A 20038-nucleotide genomic window follows, 5' to 3' on the forward strand; every position below is an offset into this window, starting at 1 on the left:
AGAAGAATCAAATAGAAACTGATGTCAAAAAGTATAATAACTGAAATAAAAACTTCAGTAGTGAAATTTGACATCAGATTTGCACAGGAAGGAAAAGAATCAGTGAACTTAAAGAGATATCAATTGAGATTATCTAGCCTAAGGATCAGAAAGAAAAACAAATGGAGGAAAATAAACAGGACCTCAGAGACCAGTAGAACACTATCAAATGCAGGAACATATGCATAATGGAAGTCACAGAACAAGAAAAGGGGAGGAAATGGGAAGGAAAATATGTGAAAAAATAATAACTAAAAACTTCCCAAATTTGATGGAAATATTCCTCTAAATAGCCAAGAAGCTCAACAAACTGCACATAGAATCAATTCAAAGAGATCTATACCCAGATATCATAATTCAACTATTGAAAGCCAAAGATAAAGAGAATCTTAAAAGCAACAAGAGATAAATTACTCATCATATGCAAGACATCCTCAATAAAATTAACAAAAGACTTCTCATCAGAAACAGTGGAGGCCAAGAGGCAGTCAAATGGTACAATTTTGTAGCCTGCAAAACCATCATTCAAAATGTTAGAAAGAAATTAAGTCATTCTTAGGTAAACAAAAACTGAGAGAATCCGTTGCCAGCAGAACTGCCCTACGAGAAATATTAAAGGGTGTCCTGCAGGGTGAAATGAAAGAACACTAGACTGTAACTCAAGTCCACCTGAAGAAAAAGTGCCCTGGTAAAGACACATAGATAAACATAAAACAGAGCATAAAAATATTTGTGTATGTATTTTTTGCCTATTATATTTTATAGAAACAAGCACATAAAACAATGTTTATAAATTTTTGTTGATGAATTTACAATGTATATAAATGTAATATAAATAACAATAACACCACAAAAGGGAACAAATAATAAAATAAAACTCCAGAATCAGACCTTCATGAAATGGAGGTAAGTGATATGCCTGATAAAGAATTAAAATCAGTGCTCATAAAAGTGCTCACAGAAATCAGGGGAACAATACATAAACAGAATGGGAATTTCAACAAAGAGATAGAAAATATAAGAAAGTACCAAACAGATGTCACAAACTAAGAATGTAATAACTAAACCGACAATTTCAATAGAGGGGTTCAACAGCAGAACAGACCAAGCAGAAGAAAGAATCAGCAAACTTGAAGAGACAGCAGTGGAATTTATCCCTCTGAGTAGGAAAAAAAAGAAAAAAGAAGAATGAAAAGAGTGAATGTAGCTTAAGAGACATGAGACACTGTTAAAGCAGATGACAGAGACAAGTAAAAATGGAAATGCAACATATCGAAACTTATGGAATGCAACAAATATAGTTTTAAAAGGGGAGTTCATAGCAATAAACGCCTATATTGAGAAAAAGGAAAAAAGAGCTCAAATAACCTAATTCACACCTCAAAGGACTAGGGGGAAAAAACTAAGCTCAAAATTAGTAGAAGAAAGGAAATAACAGAAGATCAGAGCATAAATAAATTTTTAAAAAGAGACTAAAGACAATAGAATATATTAATAAAACTAAGAGCTATTTTTAAAAAGATACAAAGGGACAAATCTTGTGTGGAGAGTATAGCTCAGTGATAGAGCATGTGCTTAGCATGCATGAAGTCCTTGGTTCAATCCCTGGTGACTCAATTATAAATCAATGAATGAATCAATCAATCAATAACAAACAAACAAATAAACAAACAAAACTAATTATATCTCCCCCTAAATTTTTTTTAAAGAGTCAAATCTTTAGCTAGGCTTACAGGAAAAAAGACAGAGATAAGAAAATTAAAAATAATGAGGAGATGTAACAAGTGGTAATACACAAATACAAAGGCTGCTAAGATACTACTCTGCACAGTTATGTCAACAAATCAGACAACCAAGAAGAAAGGATAAATTTCTAAAAATATACAATCTACCAAACCTGAATTACAAAGAAATAGAAAATCTGAACAGACAAATTACTAGAAAGGAGATTGAGTCAGTAATTAAAAACTTCCCAACAAAGAAAAGTCCAGGACTAGACTGCTTCACTGATGAATCCTACCAAACATTTAAAAAATTAATACCAATCCTCCTCAAACTCTAAAATGTTAAAAAAGAGGAGAGAACACTTCCAAACTCTTTATAAGAGGCCAGCATTACCCTGATATCAAAACCAGGTAATGACACTACAAGAAAAAAAAAAAAAAAGCAGGTCAATATCCTCAATGAACATAGGTACAAGAATTTCAACAAAACATTAGCAAACCAAACTCAACAGCACATTAAAAGTATCAGACACCATGATGAAATGAGATTTATTCAAGGGATGCAAGGATGGGTCAAAATCCACAAATCAATAAGTGTGATATACCACATTAGCAAAATGAAGGATGAAACTCATATGGTCATCTCAATAGATACAGAAAAGCACTGAACAAAATTCAACATCCATTCAAGATAAAAAAAAATAAACTTTAAAAACATTGGGCATACAGGGAAAGTATCTTAAGAGAATAAAGGCCATGTGACAATGTCAAAGCTAATATCATACACATTGATGAAAAGCTGGAAGATTTTCCTCCAAAATCAGGAACAAGACAAAGGTGCACAGTCCCACCACTTTTATTAAACACAGTACTGTAAGTCACAGCTAAGGCAATTAAGCAAGGAGAGGAAATGCAAAGAATCCCAACCAGAAGGAAAGAAATTAAGTTGTCTCTACTTGAGATAACATAACATTAAATATAGAAAACCCTAATGATTCCACTAAAAATCTGTCAGAACTAATAAATAAATTCAAAGAAGCAAAATGTATACTGAAAACTCTAAGACTTGGCAAAAAAATTAAAGATGGATAAATTGAAAACTAATCTGTGCTCATGGGTTGGAATAGTTAATACTGTTCAACTGTGCATATACCCAAATAGATCTACAGATTAAATGTAATTCTTATTGAAATTCTCAGGACATTTTTACAGAAATTGAAAAAAAATCCCAATTTGTTTGGAAATACAAAATATGTAAATAGCCAGAGCATTCCTGAGAAAGAAAAATAATTCTGGAGGTATCACACTCACTGATTTTAAATTATGTTACAAAATAATAACAATCAAAATGGTATGGTATTGACATAAAATAATCACACAGACCAACAACACTAAACATAGGTGACAGAAATAAGCCCCTGTATATAAAATTATTTACTCTATGATGAAGGAGCCAAAAACAGGCAATGGGAAAAAGAAAGTCCCTTCAATAAATGATGCGGAGAAAAACAGATATCCACATGCAAGATATGAAAACAGACTCTACCTTATGCCATTCACAAGTGTGGATTAAAGACATATTGAAGACCTGAAACCATAAAGCTCCTAGAAGAAAATAGGAGGTAAGCTCCTTGATGTTTGTCCTGGCATTGATTTTTTTTTTTAATTTAATGCCAAAGCAAAGACAACAGAAGAAAAATAAACAAGTGGGACTACATTAAACTAGAAACCTACTACACAGCCAAATAAACATTCAGCAGAATGAAATGGCAACCTATGGAATAAAAGAAAATGTTTTCAAATCACATTAGGTAGAGTGTTAATATGCAAAATGTATAAGGGACTTATACAACTTGATAGCAAAAGACCAAATAATCCGAATTTAAAACAGAGAGAGGACCTGCATAGACAGGTCTTTTCCAAAAAGACATTCTTTTCCAAGGAAGACATACAAATGGACAACAGATGCATGAAAAAGTGTTCAATATCTCTTATCATCAGAGAAATGCAAATGAAAACCACAATGAGATATCACTTCACACTTTTTAGAATGGCTATTATCAAAAAGATGAGAGATGATCATTGCTGGCAAGGATGTGAGGAAAAGGAAATCCTGTCTACTGTTGATGAGACTGTCAATGAGGATGTAAGTTGGTACAGACATTAGGCAGAGCAATATGGAGGTTCCTCAGAAAATGAAAAATAGAGCTACTATATGATCCAGTAATTCCATTTCTAAGTACACATCCAAAGGAAATAAAAATAGGACATTGAAGAGCTATCTGCTCTACAATATTAACTGCAGCATTACTCACAATATCTGTGTCACAATGTTTCATACAATTCAATACCAAAATAAACAACCCGGTTTAAAACTGAGCAGGAGATCTGAACAGACATTCTTCCAAAGAGGAAATGCAGATTGCCAATGAGCCCATGAAAATATGCTCAATGTTATTAATCATCAGGGAAATGCAAATCAAAACCACAATGAAATATCACCTTAGATTTGTCAGAATGGCTATCATCAACAAATGTTGGTGAGGATGTGGAGAAAAGGAAACACTCATACACTGTTGGTGAGAATGTAATTTGGTGCAGCCACTATGGAAAGCAATATGGAGATTCCTCAGAAAACTAAAAATATAATATGACCCAGCAATTCTACTTCTGGTTATACAGCTGAAAAAACAAAAACACTAATTCAAAAAGACACATGCACCCCTATGTTCACAGCAGCATTATTTACAATTGCCAAGACATGGAAGCAACCTAAGTGTCCATCAACAGATGACCGGATAAAGAAGATGTGGTATAAAGCAGACTCACAGATATAGAGAACAAACTAGTGGTTACCAGTGGGGAGAGGAAGGATGGGAGAAGCAATGTAGGGGAAGGGGGAAAAAGGAGTTATTATGAATAATATGAAATCATGTGTGTGAAAATTTTGAAAATTGTAAAATACTACAGAATTTAAAGAATCTTTTATTCAATGAAAAAAAAAACAGTATGGTACTGGCGTAAGGATAGACATATAGATCAGATTAGAACTGAAAGTTCATTAAAAAATAAAAGTTGCATTTATGGTCACTTAGTTTTTTGACAAAGATCCAAGACAACTTGATGAGTAAAGAATAATAATCTTTTCACCAAATGGTGCTAGAACAGCTGGATATCCACATGCAAAAGAAAAGCTGCACTCCTTCACACTATACACAAAAATTAACTCAAAATAGTTCTAAGATAAATACAAGGTCCTAAATATAAGAACTAATACTATGAAGCTATTAGAAGAAAACAGCTGTAAATTTTCAAGACCTTACATTAGTCAATAGTTTCTTAGATATGGCACCAAAAGCACAAGTAGTAAAAGAAAAAAAGTAGATAATTGGGCATAATCAAAATTGAAAACATTTTTTCTTCCAAGGATGCCATTAAGAATGCAAAAGACAACCTGCAGAGAGGGAGAAAATATTTGCAAATCAATATCTGAAAAGGGACTTTGATCTAGAATATGAAAAATTATTTTTACAAGCCAATGACAAAATGACAAATAATTCAGTGAAAAATGGGCAAAAGATCTAAATAGACATTTCTTCAAAGAAGATATACAAACGTCCCATAAGCACATGAAAAAATTTTTCAACATCTAGACATTAGAAAATGCAAATCCAAACCCCTGAGGTATCACTTCATACCTACTGGATGGCTATAATAAAAAAAAATAATAATAATAATAACAATTGTTTGCAAAGTCAAAGAGAAAATGTAATATTCACACATTTTGGAAATGTATAATAATACAGCCACTTTGGAAAACAATCTGGAAATGTCTCAAAAGTATAAACATATAATGACCATATAATTCAGCAATTCCACCCCTAGGTATGTACCCAAGACAAATGAAAGCTTATATCTATGTTAAAGCTAGTACATAAATGTCTGTAACATCATTAGCTAGACAAAAATTAGATAAAAGCCATATGTCTGTCAAGTGAATGGATGAATAAATGTGGTATATCCATCCAATGAAATATTACTTGGCAATAAAAAAGGAATAAATACACATATAATGCTAAAATATAGATGAACCTGGAAATAATTATGCTAAGTGAAAGATGACAGATACAAAAGGCAACATATTGTATGATTCCACTTATATGTAATGTCCTAAATTGGAAAATCTATGAAAAGAGAAAGTAAATTAGTTGTTTCCAGGAGCTGTGGTGGAGAGAAGAAATGGAGAATAAATACTGATTATTGGTCTTCTTTTTGGGGTGATAAAAATGTTCTAAAATTGATTGTAGTGATGGCTCCATAACTCTGTGGATACAGTAAAAACCACTGAATCATGTACTTTAAACGGATAAGTTGTACGGCATGAGAAATACATAAAAATTAAGGTATCATTAAGGAGGGAAGGACGGAAGGAAGGTGGGAAGGAAGGAAAGAAGGAAGGAAGGAAAGAAGGAAACTTTCAAAGCTCTAGAGAAAGTGTATCACAATAGTGTTTGTGATATTAATAAGCATAAAGCATGCTTTGCATCCAATCAGTATCGGGATATTTGAGACTAGCAGGAAAAGGCCTGAAAATGTGGTTGGGATGTGTTACCATTCACAGCCCAGCTGGTTGTCATGAAACAGTCGATTTGTTCTAGCAATTTCATTTTTGTTGTCTTTTTTTCAGGTTGTGTTACCTGTTCTAGAGTTGGGGCTCCTATCTTAAGATGTTCTCCTCTGCTATCTTCCAACTATTTGTCAGCCCTTAAGCTCTATTATGTAATTGCTGAACACTGAAGTGTTTGGGGAGGTAGGATGGCTATGAGTAAGGGGGAGAGGAAGCACAGAGGTAAGAAGAAAAAATACATTCACACAGATGGAGACTGAGGATCACACTGCCGCTCATCTGTGCGAGCTCAGGCAAGCTCCTTGACCTTCTGCCATTTCAGCTTCCTCGGCTAGAAGATGGTACTAAAAGTAGTGCTATGCTCACTGAGTTGTTATGAGAATTTGCACAGAAAAGGGCTGATGTGGAGTCTTGAGTGAGCTATCGGAGAAAGTGAGGTGACCTCATGCGTAGGATGGACCACCAGAAACAAGGGCTGAGAAGAAAGTGATGGGTGGGTAGATGGAGGCAGTGTTGCTTGATTGAAGGGAACTGCAGACAGAAGATACAAGAAATTGGGGGAATATCTGAAGAACCCCTGAAACACAAGAGCAACAGTCAGCCCACCAAAACGAGAACACCAGTGGAAGTTCACAGACAAATGCACCCCCTGTCTCTTGCTTCCTCCTCCCTCCTATTTCAAATCCTTCTAAACCCAGAGGAACTGAGAAACCAAGGGATTATCACTCTTCTTTGCTGCAGAGTCCCACTTCCTAAAAGACATGAACTGAGGAAGGAATAAGGTTCAAGTTTAAATGGTTCATAATTCTGTTTTCTACATTGGGCCAAATAGCTTAATTAGATATGAAACCATCTCACAATGTCCTTCTTTAATAAGATTAGCTTAAGTTAGAAGAACTGTCAAAAATATCATTCAAGGGATGAGAAAGAGAGAGTACCTTTAATAACTTGAAATAAGTAGCAGAGGGAAAAAAATAAAGATTTTTTTCCTACTTCCATCCTGCAACAGTGTCCCAGTTGTCCAATGTAGTGGATAGATAGTTAGACTAGGTGGATGGATGGATGGAAAGAAAGGAAGAAAGAATGGAGGAAAGGAAAGAAGGAAGGAAGGAAGGAAGGAAAAAAGGAAGGAAGGAAGGAAGGAAGGATTGAGCACAGACCCTGGCACGCAGTAGAATTCAGTAAAGGCTAGTTCTCTACTCTTTAAATTGACCTCTTCTGTGTGCTTGTTCCGAGTGGATGCTGAAGGTAGCAGGTGCTCAGAAGCCAATCTTAGCTTGAGTCCTGAGGCATAGTGAGGATAGACTTTTCCTGAGAATTCCACGTTCAGGTAAGACTGAGCAACGTGAAACTTGAGTCTCCACACTGGCCAGTGGAGGGAGGGGCAGTCGAGCTGCCTTCTCATAAATCACTGAGATTTATTTGGCTGGGCTGCTTGACTGAGCAGAAATTGGAGAAAACTGAGTCTGTAAGCTCCCCCTGCTCAGTTGATGCTGTCACTCATGTGTTCCCATGTGTGAAAGGAAAATCAAAGCGGAGTACGTAGTGCCAAGAGAGCTCCCTAAAGTGGAGCGGGAAGGCCATTAGAAGTGTGACTTACGCACGCCTCAGCCCTGATGGAGTCGAGCTTCTGACCACCGACTGTCATAATGAAGTCATCATCTGCCATTTATTCTTCATATATTCTGTTATTGATTCTTTGCTATAGTTTAGTGTCTTTCATTTAACACTACCCCAGTGTTAGGTTCTGCACTCAGTACCAGAAATAATTATGCAACAGAGTGATGACCGTAATAATAAAATGCAACACAGGGTGCTTTGGAGAAAGAGAAGAAACCTACCCATTCTGTCCTGTACTGTCCTTCATCCCACACCCTTGCTCAGATACTGATAAACAGTCCTTCTATCTTGACTGTGGCCGGTGACAAATTTCTAATAAAAAGAGGAGAAGCAGCTTGCCATGTTGAAATCCACCTTAGCACGCCCACTGAAACTCAGAGACTCTTCGAAAATAGTGCAAGAGTCAGACCTCATCAATGCCAAATGGAGACAAAATCATGCTGAAGAAAACCTGAAGGGGCCCTTTTACACTTAACTATTCTCCATGCAAACCTTCTAGAAGCATTTAGATGCCAGGTCCCATTTTTTCAGTTTTAAGCCAAGGGGGTGTACACAAACAGTCCCTGACAACAGCTGATGAAACACAGGGGGAACCTCAGAGTGGATATTCATCACACAAACAATAGCGAGTGGCCGTGAATTCAAGCCGCTCTCTCTTTAGGCTGTAGTGGTAATTGAGTAAAGAGAGATGGATGGACACTCTAGTTTGCTTCGGCAAAGCCCCAGGAATTATAATGCTTCTCTGAAACTCTGAATCCTGTGATGTTGCTTGACCATAGGATTTCCTGTTAATACGTGGTCGTTTATCTTGGATTATGGGGGCTCCTTGCGAGCACAGCCTGTGATTTAATTCTGCAGCACCTGCCCTTATCGCTTTACCCAGCACAGACCAGAACCCTGTAACTGCTTATTGGGTTTATTGTCTGGATTAATATGGTATCAATGATGTGGAGCAATTGCTTCTCAAAGTGGGGTCTACAGTTGCTATTGAGACAGGAGGAAGGGGGCAGGGCATAGTCATTTAAGAAATTACACAGCAATTAACACTGGTGTTGGAAAATTCAACTCCCAACAGGACTTGAGGCCCAAAATGGCAGGAGATTTGACTTCCAGTGACCTTGAGCTTCATTATACTCTCATTGTGATATATGAACATGGTAAGTGGCATAGCCACAGGCACCATGACAGTTCCAAGGCTGACCATAAAAGGTCAAAAAGTGGGCAGTGGCCCAAATCCTGAGAATCCCAGCCCCCTCCCCAAAGTGGTTGGAATAATCCTCCCACTTGTTAACATGAAGTTACCGAGCCCATAAAAACTAACCACCCCATACCTCATGGCCGCTCTCCCTTCTGAATGAGACGCCCACACTCTGATTATGGAGTGTGTATCTACTGAGCACTCAACCCCCTCACCTCATGGCCTTTCTCTTGCCTTCTGAGACAGCCTGCACTCTGCCTATGGAGTGTGCATCTCTCTGAATAAATCTACCTTTACTCAACTGTGGCTTGTTCTTGAATTCTTTCCTGCATGAAACCAAGGACCCACACTTGCAGGACACATCCCAGAGACTCAATCAAGACCTGTGACACAGCCATCCCCTCTCCCCACATTCATCTCCCTGTATCACTATGACAAATATACCTGAGAACACAATAGTTTTAAATGTTTTGTTTCTATAAAAAAAAGTGATATAAAAATATAATGCAATATTGAGGATCATTTCATGACCACCTTGTGATAGAATTCTGACCCAAGATTCTAGGGTCTCCATCAGTTCTTTACATCATACTTTCACTTCCCCATTCCTGGGCTGCACGTGTGTGCTTAGCTTTGTGATGAAGGGTCCAGGCTTCTGAAGGATGTCTGTATCACTAAGGTGATGAGGACTGATGGGACTATCGGTCCATCCTTTTGGGATTTCAGCACATGCTATATATCTAGCCTACCCTTGTCCTCACCCTCTTTACATCTGTCTTCCCATCTGTCAGGTGGACTTCAAGCTCTAGTTTCAGAAGCAATGACAACGGCCTTTCTGGGAATATCCAGACACCTGCCATGATTTTGTAAGCCAATTCTCTGCAATAAATCCCTCTGTATTATAAGTGAATCATTCTGCTTCTCTGGTTGAAATGACACAGGAGTTGATGCCTTCCTTTGGTCTTAGCACCATTTTACTCTTGCCAAAGTTCTACTAGTAGCAAATAAGTAATGACTAGGAAGCAAGGAGTTTCTGTTCCTGATTTCATAAATATTGCATTAAGGCAGATTTTAATAACACTATAATCCCAACCTGATCTTCAACTAGACAGACATTTTGACAGGATTATTAAGTGATGTATGTAGCATCCATAAGTCCTGTTCAAATGCTTCAAAATGTTCAATGCTCAGAAGTACAGTAATACAGGACTTGGCACTGGGAGATGAGCCTGGACACCTTCACCACCTGATGCCCAGTAAGGTCGCCATCCTTGCTTGTAAGCATTAGCTCTTGGTTGGCAGGACAATGGTGATCAGGAACCATTTTGAATGTGACTTCCTATTCTGCAGAAACATAAATCTATCTCAAGAAATGACAATTTGCTGTGGTGGGGGTCCACAAAGACAGATATGAGTGTCATCACACCTCAAAGCATCAGCTTCGGAACTATTTTGGGGACAAGTATTCTAAAAGTTTTAGGCAAGCACCAGGTGATTGTGCATTTAATGGCAAAGGAAAAGATGATTGGATAGCAGGGAACAGAATCCGCCACGAATGGGGACCAGCTCTGCCAGTATATATGGTGTTCTTGCCTTTTATTAAGAACACATCTGCTTTTCTACGAACCAATAAAAGGAAACTCAACCCATCATAATCTGGAAAGGAGATCGAGTAATACTAACATTTGAACTTAGCCTTCATTATTACCATGTAGGAACTGCCTGCTGACAGAATTTTGGCTAAGGAGAGAGAATGCTCATTTTTAAATAGCCAATAATGCTGCTCTTACTACAAATTAGTACAACATACTGATAGAAAAGGAGATCACTGCATAAGTCTTATTGAATTCAAAATACAAAACAAATTAAATATAGAACAGAATCTGACACAATGTCTTTTTCACTGTAAAAGTCTACACTGGCAATTTTGTTTTAGTAAAACATAATCCATAAAGCATAATATTGATGTTGCTAATTTGAATGTTGTGGGGTTTTTTTGGTAGTAATTGTTACATTTGTTTTGGTTTTATGGTTCTACAAAAATTATAAGTAAGCTATATGCAAAGTTTGAATCTCTATTTTGTACATACTTTGGCAATATAATTATAGAAGTGATTTCTGTCAACAAAGAGTATCAATTAGAATTCCATTATTCAGTAGAATGGTAATTCTCAATTATGCTGACACATTAAAATTATTGAGGGAGAATGCATTTCTGGTGATTATTACTTAATTGTTCTAAGGTGGAGTACTGAAAAATACAAATAGAAAAATAATAAATATATAGAAGATTTGAACATTGTTAACCAAATTGGCATAATTTGCCCTATAGAATATTACCCCTGACAAATGTAAATTAATTTCAATTGCAGCTGAAATCTTCACCAGGATAGACTACATGTTGGATCATTAAAATAAATCTCAAAAAATCATGAAACAATTGGAATATTTTATAATGAAAGCTCTGACCACAACATAATTACATTAGACGTCAGTGTTAATACCGTATTTAGAAAAATCCATAAATGCTTGAAAATTAAGCAGGATACTTCAAAATAATAATTACGTAAAAAATAAACTGTAAGATATGTCTGAAAAAATTTTTTAACTGAATGATAATGAAATTACAGCACATCAGAACTTGAAGGATGCAGCCAAAGCAGTACTTTGAGGAAATTAAATAGCTTTAAAATATTTATTTTAAAAAAGAAAGAAGGTTCAAAATCAATTATCTACATTCCTATCCTAAGAAGCTAAAAATGAAAAACAAGTTAAACCCAAAGTAAGCAGAAAAAAAGAATATAATAAAAATAAGAGCATAATTCAATGTAATAGAAAAAGTAGAGAAATTAATAGAGCATAAAATTGGTTATTTTAAAGCATTAAGATTGAGACCTCTCAGACAAGAATGATTAGAATGTTTTTTTAAACAAAGAAAAAAATTACTACAATCAGAAATAAAATAGACAATATCTCTGTATATCCTACGGGCATTAAAAGTAAAATAAGTCATGTTTATGACAACATTTTATATTTAAATTTGACAACTCAGATGATGGACAAATTACTTGAGAAATGCAAATGATCAAATTGACTCAAAATGAAACAGAAAATCTAAAACAACCTTATATTCAGTAAAGAATGTGAATTAACAGTTGAAAATCTTACTACAAAGAAAACACAAAATAATGGCACTGGCTAATGCTGTTAAACTTTTACAAGTGAAGTAGTATGATTCCTAAACAAACTCTACATGTTCCTTTTTCTAAAAAAGATATTGAGCCACCATAATCCTGATACCAAAACCTGAGAAAGTCATTATAAAAAAAGAAAATCACAGATTAACACCCCTGTTGAATAAACAATAAAAATAATCTATTTTACTAAATATTAGCAAACAAATTCAGCTATGTATTAAAAATAATAATATACTATATTCCCTAGCAGGGTTTATCCTGGGTAGTCAAGGTTTATTTAACCTTCAGAAAAAATGTATCAATGTTATTCATCACATGAACTGAATAAAGGAGAAAATTTATCATCTCAATAGATTTAGAAAAAGCATTTGTTAAAAGTCTACATCCAATCATGATAAAAACAGAAAACTAAGAGAAAAAGGGAACTTTCTCAACATAATAAAGACATTTACAGAAGCCTTACAGCTAATATTTAGTGGTAACATTTTGAACACTTTTCAAAAAGATCAGGAATAAAACAAGGATATCTTTTCTTACTACTTCAAATCAACATTGGAATGTACATCCTAACAAGTTCAATAAGGGCAGAAATTTTAAAGAATAAATGTCAAAAAAAAGATGAAGAAAACTGCCATTATCCACAGATAGCATGACTGGTAGAAAACCCCATGGAACAGAAAAACAAAAGAAATCAGATTCTGAAACTAATAAGCAAATTTCTGAAGATTGCCAGGCACAGTATTTACTAGCAGAAAACAACTGGAAACCCCAATGGAAAATCATTCCATTTGAAATAACATCAGAAAAAAAAATTTGCATACTTTTACGTCCTCTTCACTAGAATGAGTAACTTCTTGGTTGATAGAAATGTTTTATACCTGGACTTTAGTGTCTTAGTTACATGGATGTAAACTTTATTAACTTAAGACTTGTGTATTTCATTGTATGTAAATTCAACCTCAATTTTTTTTAATTTATTTAAATCTTCTGTGTGCTTTCTGTTTTGTTTATTGACCCTGATGGATACACCCCTCCACTGGGTACCACAGGGTGGAAGTCTTGCTCATCTTTGTTTACCCAACATGTGAGTGGAGAAATGAATAAATGTTTATAATGAGGAGGTAAGAAGATTAGAATAAACCAAAGCAATGAAATATTAAGACCACATAAACTAAATTTTGCATTAAATGCCTTTTCACTGTTCCCTGGATGGAAGTTTCTACAAGTCAGCAATTCAACCCAAAATCTAGTGTTATCAATTTTTGCTAACTTTTTAAATTTGAAGGGGAAAAAAAAAACTGTATGACTGGCAAATATGCAAATATACTATCCCTATTATAGTGATAACTAGAGCTCACAAATAACAAAACTCAGTCGTGATATGAAACTGACATGTTTTCCTAAGCAACTGTTTTCATTCAAGATGTATATGAAAAGGAAAAGCAAATTACTGGCATCTTGAATCTAGTCACTAGGTCATTCATTCATTATTTATTCACTCAGCATTTGTTTTTTGGCATTTATGCTAGATACTAAACTAGCAATGAGAATATACACATTAGTAAAAAAAAAAAAAAACTGTGCTTTCTAAAAACAAACTGGCATTCTACTTGGAGAAAAAAATAATCAGCCAAATATAAGGATGATTAATTGCACAATGAAAGAGATAGGTACAAAGTAACACGGGTTTCTGCTGTTTCTTTGGAGAAATATATTCACATGCCATGTCTGGCCAACCCCGCCAGACATCTCTGGCAGAATCACATAACCCCATTGCCCACCTCTTGTCTTCATTTCCCAACCTCAAATTTTTGCCCAGGTGGTGCTCTGTCTAGATGGTTTTTCCACAACTTCTCCCTACCATCTCTTCATACCCACTTAAAAAAAAGACCCAGTCCAAGTTCTCCCCAAAACTTTTCACTGTTTCTTTCTTTTCTACATCCCTGCAGGTTTCATGTGCTTGATGTGCATTCTCTTCTTGTTTCACATAAGCTTGTCTGTGCTGCATTGCATGTTGTATGTTTCCATGAAAGCAGAGTCCTATCTCATGCTCAGCCCCCACTCCCAGCATTGGACCATAGTTGTCATGGGGAAGTGCTCAAAAGTCAAGGTTGATGCTATCACAAATGTTGAGCATGTGCCGAGCACAAAACACACTTTTTTCCTGCTAAAAGTGCTTGAGTAGGACAGGTGAGCTCTGTCAGATGCCTCTGACCCCCTGTCACTACCTGCATCCAAACATCCTCTCCCAACAAAACTGCTGCAAAAGTATAATCAGTACAAGCAGAGGCTATTGTGTGAAATTCCTCCATCCAGCAAGTGTGCTGGTGGGGAAAACCTGTAGAACACAGTTTAGAAACAATGACTGCATGCATTAATTTCTTTGGCCAGTGTGCCAATGCCATCAGCTTGGAGGTCAAAGATGAACATTTTCCTTGCACCTGTGCAAAAGGAAAATAGTCCTGCACTCCCTCGGGAAAAGCTCTTTCCTTGTACAACAGGATGGAGGTAGCCCCAAGGTATATCAGCACTGTGCCTTCTTATCTTGAAAATCTCTGGATGTTGTTTGATCCCTGGGCACTTCTCAGTGTGGGCTGAGCCATCTGAGAAAGGAAGAAAGCCCACAATGCCTGGTGGATGGGAACAAAGGGTCATCTGCAGCTATAGTTCAGAGCAAGGGCTCTAGCCTCAGTCTCAGCCCTGACTGCACACTAGAACAGACCAGTTAAATTAGAATTTCTAGGGGCAGGATCCAGGTGTTATTAATTTTTGAAGCTCCTCACATGATTCTAATATACAATCTAATTTCAGAATTACTGAATACAATGGTAAAGATATTCTAGGGGTTTCAGACTTTTTTGTACCTGAATTACCTGGAGAAATCTCCAACACTGCATGTGATGGTTAATTTTATGTGTCAACCTAACTGGACCATGAGGTGCCCAGATTGTTCTAGGTGTCTCTGGGAGGGCATTTCAGGATGAGATTAACGTTTGAGCCAGGGGACTACGTAAAGGAGACCGCCCCCTCTCCTGGGAGTGAGCCTCATCCAATCAGCCTAAGGACTATCTAGAAAAGGCTGACCCTCCCATGAGCAAGAGGCAACCCCTCCTGCCTAACTGCTTTAAGTTGGTGCATCAGTCTTTTCCTGCCTTCTAACACAAGAGGAAATAGTGATGCTTCTCAGGACCTGGACCTGCAGACTTCTGGATTAGAATTTAGACCATTGGCTCTTTGAGTCTCCAGATTGCTTGAGACTTCTCAGTCCTCTATGATTGTGTGAGCCCATTTCTGATAATAAATCTCATTTATATGTATATGTGTGTGTGTGTGTGTGTGTTTGCAGGAGATAGGAATCTTTTATATATATACAGGAATCTTTTGTATTTATGCAGGAATTTTTCTATTTATACAGGAACCTTCGGGGGTGGGGCCAAGACATCTGCATGGCTCTGTTTCTCTGGAGAACGCTGACTCATGCACTGCAGATGCCTTGGTTGGAGAATGCTGACTCATGCACTGCAGATGTTTTGGTCCCTCTCACAAAGATCCAGTTTCAACTTGAAAGGCATGTCCCAGGACCTTTGCTGTAATTATTACTATAATTATTATTAATCACGTAGTTCTAATAAGGCCAGACTTCACTGTTGACACATATTGAATGATCTCAAGCAAGTTGCTTAACCTTGTCTGAGTTAGTTACCATCTTGGTAGGTAAGATGAGGATAACTACCCTATCTGGTGCGGTTATTTCTGAAATTTGAATAGTTTACGGGTACAGTGCCTGGCACACAGATGACAGGAGATACTCATTTTCACACACATGTGTACAATCAGCAAAGTATTTTCCCATAGTTAAATGTTCAGTGTGTATTTTGAATATTACTAGAAACTATTTCCAAATCATCAATCATTGAACTCCCTTCAGAATATAATTTGAGGGCTATTATGTGTCACAAGTACATCATTCTTTTCATTTGTCCTACAAATACAAACCTAGTTTTTCACTTGTGTTTATATTCATGATAAAACATTGACCCAGTACAGATGGGAATCAACCCCATGAACAGAAATGGCTTAACACATTCTTGCCTGTTCCTAATTTCTTCCATTTAATCCCCTTCCTCCAGACACGGAGTGTCTGAGTATCTTCCAGTCTCAGCTCAGCTCAACTTATTTCAGAGAAATAGAATGTAATAGCAAATAGGTGCTAGGTGACACCTGAGACACGATTTGATCAAGCATCACATATATTGCTGGATATACTTGGTCTGAGTTTTAAACCAGTGTTTCTCATTCATGCTGCTATACTGTCATTTGAATTTTTTTAACATTTTTTATTGATTTATAATCATTTTACAATGTTGTGTCAAATTCCAGTGTAGATCACAATTTTTCAGTTATACATGAACATACATGCATTCATTGTCACAATTTTCCCTGTGAGCTACCATAAGATCTTGTGTATATTTCCCTGTTCTATACAGTATAATCTTGTTTATCTATTCTACAATTTTGAAATCCCAGTCTATCCCTTCTCACCCTTTGAAATCCCTTAAGCAATGCATTTGACCTGAAAACTGCTATCTTTCAGGGGTCTCCCTTTTTATATACCTCACCTTCATTACTTCTAAAGCATTTGCAAATGAGCTTCTGTGTAGGAAGGTGTTAGCATGTTTATAGCCATAAATTAACAGGTGTTTAAGAGAGATTTTTCTATGATGATTATTTTAGGTTATTTAAATATCATTTTTTATTTTAAAAGATTGCTTGACTTGAATGTGAAGCCTTGGTGACAGCAAATAATTCGAACAGTCTAAGCAGCAAGTATGATGCAGTTATAATTATCTGAATATGTTAACATTTAGGGAACAGTCAGGAGCTTTACTGGCCTTTAGAAAAATAGAATGCATCATGTAGACACTAATTAATCAATAAAGCCCTAATTGGATTCTATTAAGTATTGAAAACGACATTTCAACTTAAATATTCCATGTACAACCCTGACCCACTCCCAGGCAGCAATAAAAGCCCATTCGGGTGGTATTCAGATTATAATAATGAATGCTATCACCACCCTCATCTACATTAATATTACAACAGTTGAAGAGAATCTGGGAAGGAGTGAATCAGGCAAGCACTCCTGCATGGATGCCTCATTTGGGGACTATTGTTGAGGAATTTAAATATTACACAAAAGTGGCTTTTAAAGAACATGAGCTTTGGAATTAGAAAGCCTGAGGAAATACCCACCCTCTACTAATTGTGTACGTACCTGAGACCAGTGTCTCCCTCTGTAAAATGGGGATAAGACCGGCTCGTCTCAGGACAAGGTTGAAGATTAGAATTGGTGTGTCTGAGTGATTTAGCGGTGGGCTGGGCACGCAGAAAGTGGTAGGTCTACTCCAGAATATGGGTGTTTGCATTCACGGAATCCTTGGAAGAAACCCAAGATTCATCAAGCCTCACCTGCCATTTTCAGTGCAGAAATCCCATGGACTGCCATCCCCAAAGATTGTGTTGCAATCTCTGCTTGAACATGCATATTACTTCAGAATTTATCTCCTCATGGGGTCCCACAATTTCCCCGTTAGCATCATTAGAACATATGCAGAAACTGACCTCCTGAGTGACTCTTATCGGACCTAATTTCCCATCAACAGTAACAGAAACCATATTGAAATCCTTTTTCTAGACGAATCGTTCAGGAAATACAGCCAAGTATATGACAGCACAGGCTTTGGAGAGAAGCTGCCAGGATGGAATCCCAGCCCTGCCATTGACTAGCAGCGTGACCTTGGGCCCATTAACTTCCCTAGGTTTAGTTTTCTCACTGTTAAATGTGGATAATAATTCTTGTCTCTTACACACGCTGTGAATGTTAGCTGTTATCGCATTCTGTTCATTTCCTTTTCCATTTTCACACTCTCAAACATTCTCATAGAACGTGATGTGCAAGTCCTTTTCCAGCCTAGTCAGTCTTGCCTGGATGTCAATTTAAACACCAAAGCCCGTGTTAAACTGACCATGTTGACATACGTCTTTGTAAAATGAGCTATATATTTCCAGATCTGTGTGACAACAAAACATTCTCCTTTTTACAGCATAGAGGTGAGAAACAGGAGCTTACAAATGAGGTAGGGAAATCTGTCCACAGTCCCCGAGCTTGTCTGCGAAAGGACACAGATCATGGCAGGGGCAGATGCCACAGCCTCAGCATGTAGGGGTTTTGCTGTTATCTCTCTAGCGTCAGCCACTAGTAGACAAAGAAAGGAAACCAGAGGGATGGCTCCAGAGTTGTGAGGCTGAGGCTGTGGCTTTGGAGCTGGTCGCCATGAAGAGGAGCAATGAAGACCAGATGTAATGGGCATCACAAAGTGACTTGATCCAGTCATGGCCGGAAGGTTTGCACCGTGCTGCTCGGCAGTCGGGTGGGAAACTCGTGCTGATTCCTCCTGGGAGACCAGCAGACCCAGTGCTGTGGTACAAACACTCAGCTGAAAGTGTCTATTCACAGCACACAAAGCGTAAGACCCTACTAGTATCTACACCAGGTGTGCGCAGGTCAGCAGCGACCTCCTGGAAAAAAGGTCTTTATTCAAAGGGTGAGTTTAAAAGTCAAATGGGCAATCCGACTGAGAATACACTTGGGGTGGCACTAGGTATGGTGACGACTTTAAAATCAGACTATGTAATTAATCACCTCTTTATTTTTATTTTTGATTTTATTTATAGAAATATACCTGATTCTCAAGACAGTATGGATGGTGCTACCCAGCTGCTGCTACCTGAGTTAAGACCTGTTCCTAAAACGTAGCCCACTAAGGAGGAGCACTCTAAAGCCAGACCTCAAGATGGCATAGGTTGACCCCTCTGTAGACCGAGAAGGTTTCTTGAATCAAGCCCTTAGCGTCACAAAGTCAGGAAATCATTGCAATAGGCCCTAAGTCCGAGCCTCCTTACTTTAAACCCCTCTTTTGTCAGTGGGCTCCATGATATAAATTAAGCAATGATCCCAAGATCAAAATTATTCTATTAAGACTAAAATGATCATATTATTTATTTTATTAATTAAGCTATAAACTTTCCATTTATAAGCTACAGTTTCAATAATTGAGTCTTATATACTTTCTATATTTCAAATGAATTCTAATTTAAAAGGCCATTAAGTAATTGTATGATTACACTTATATGAAATACTCAGAACAGGAGCATTCATAGGAACAGAAGGAAGATGAGTGGTTATTATTGGCGGAGGGGATGGGAAATGGGGAAAGACTGCTTAATAATTATCAGGTTTCCTTTTGAGGAGACAAAAAATATTCCTGAATGAGATGTGGCTATGGTTTCACTACATAGTAGTTATAACAAATGTCACTAATGGTAAATTTTATATGTGTGTTTTACTGCAAAAAAAAAAATATCATTTTAGGAAGATTTCATCCAATGGATGTAAGTAGGGTTTCATGGGAGGAGGGGAAAGGCTGGGGACAAAATAGACCCTTGTTTTAATCCTGGCTCCACTACTTACCAGCTGTATGACCTTGGACGGCTGGCCTGATCCCCCTGAACCTCGTGTACCATGCCAGTGCTTTGTATGATCAGCTAATGCAGATCAAACACCTTGCACAGC

The sequence above is a fragment of the Camelus ferus genome, chromosome 5 (genome assembly GCF_009834535.1).
Source record: "Camelus ferus isolate YT-003-E chromosome 5, BCGSAC_Cfer_1.0, whole genome shotgun sequence".
NCBI lineage: Eukaryota > Metazoa > Chordata > Mammalia > Artiodactyla > Camelidae > Camelus > Camelus ferus.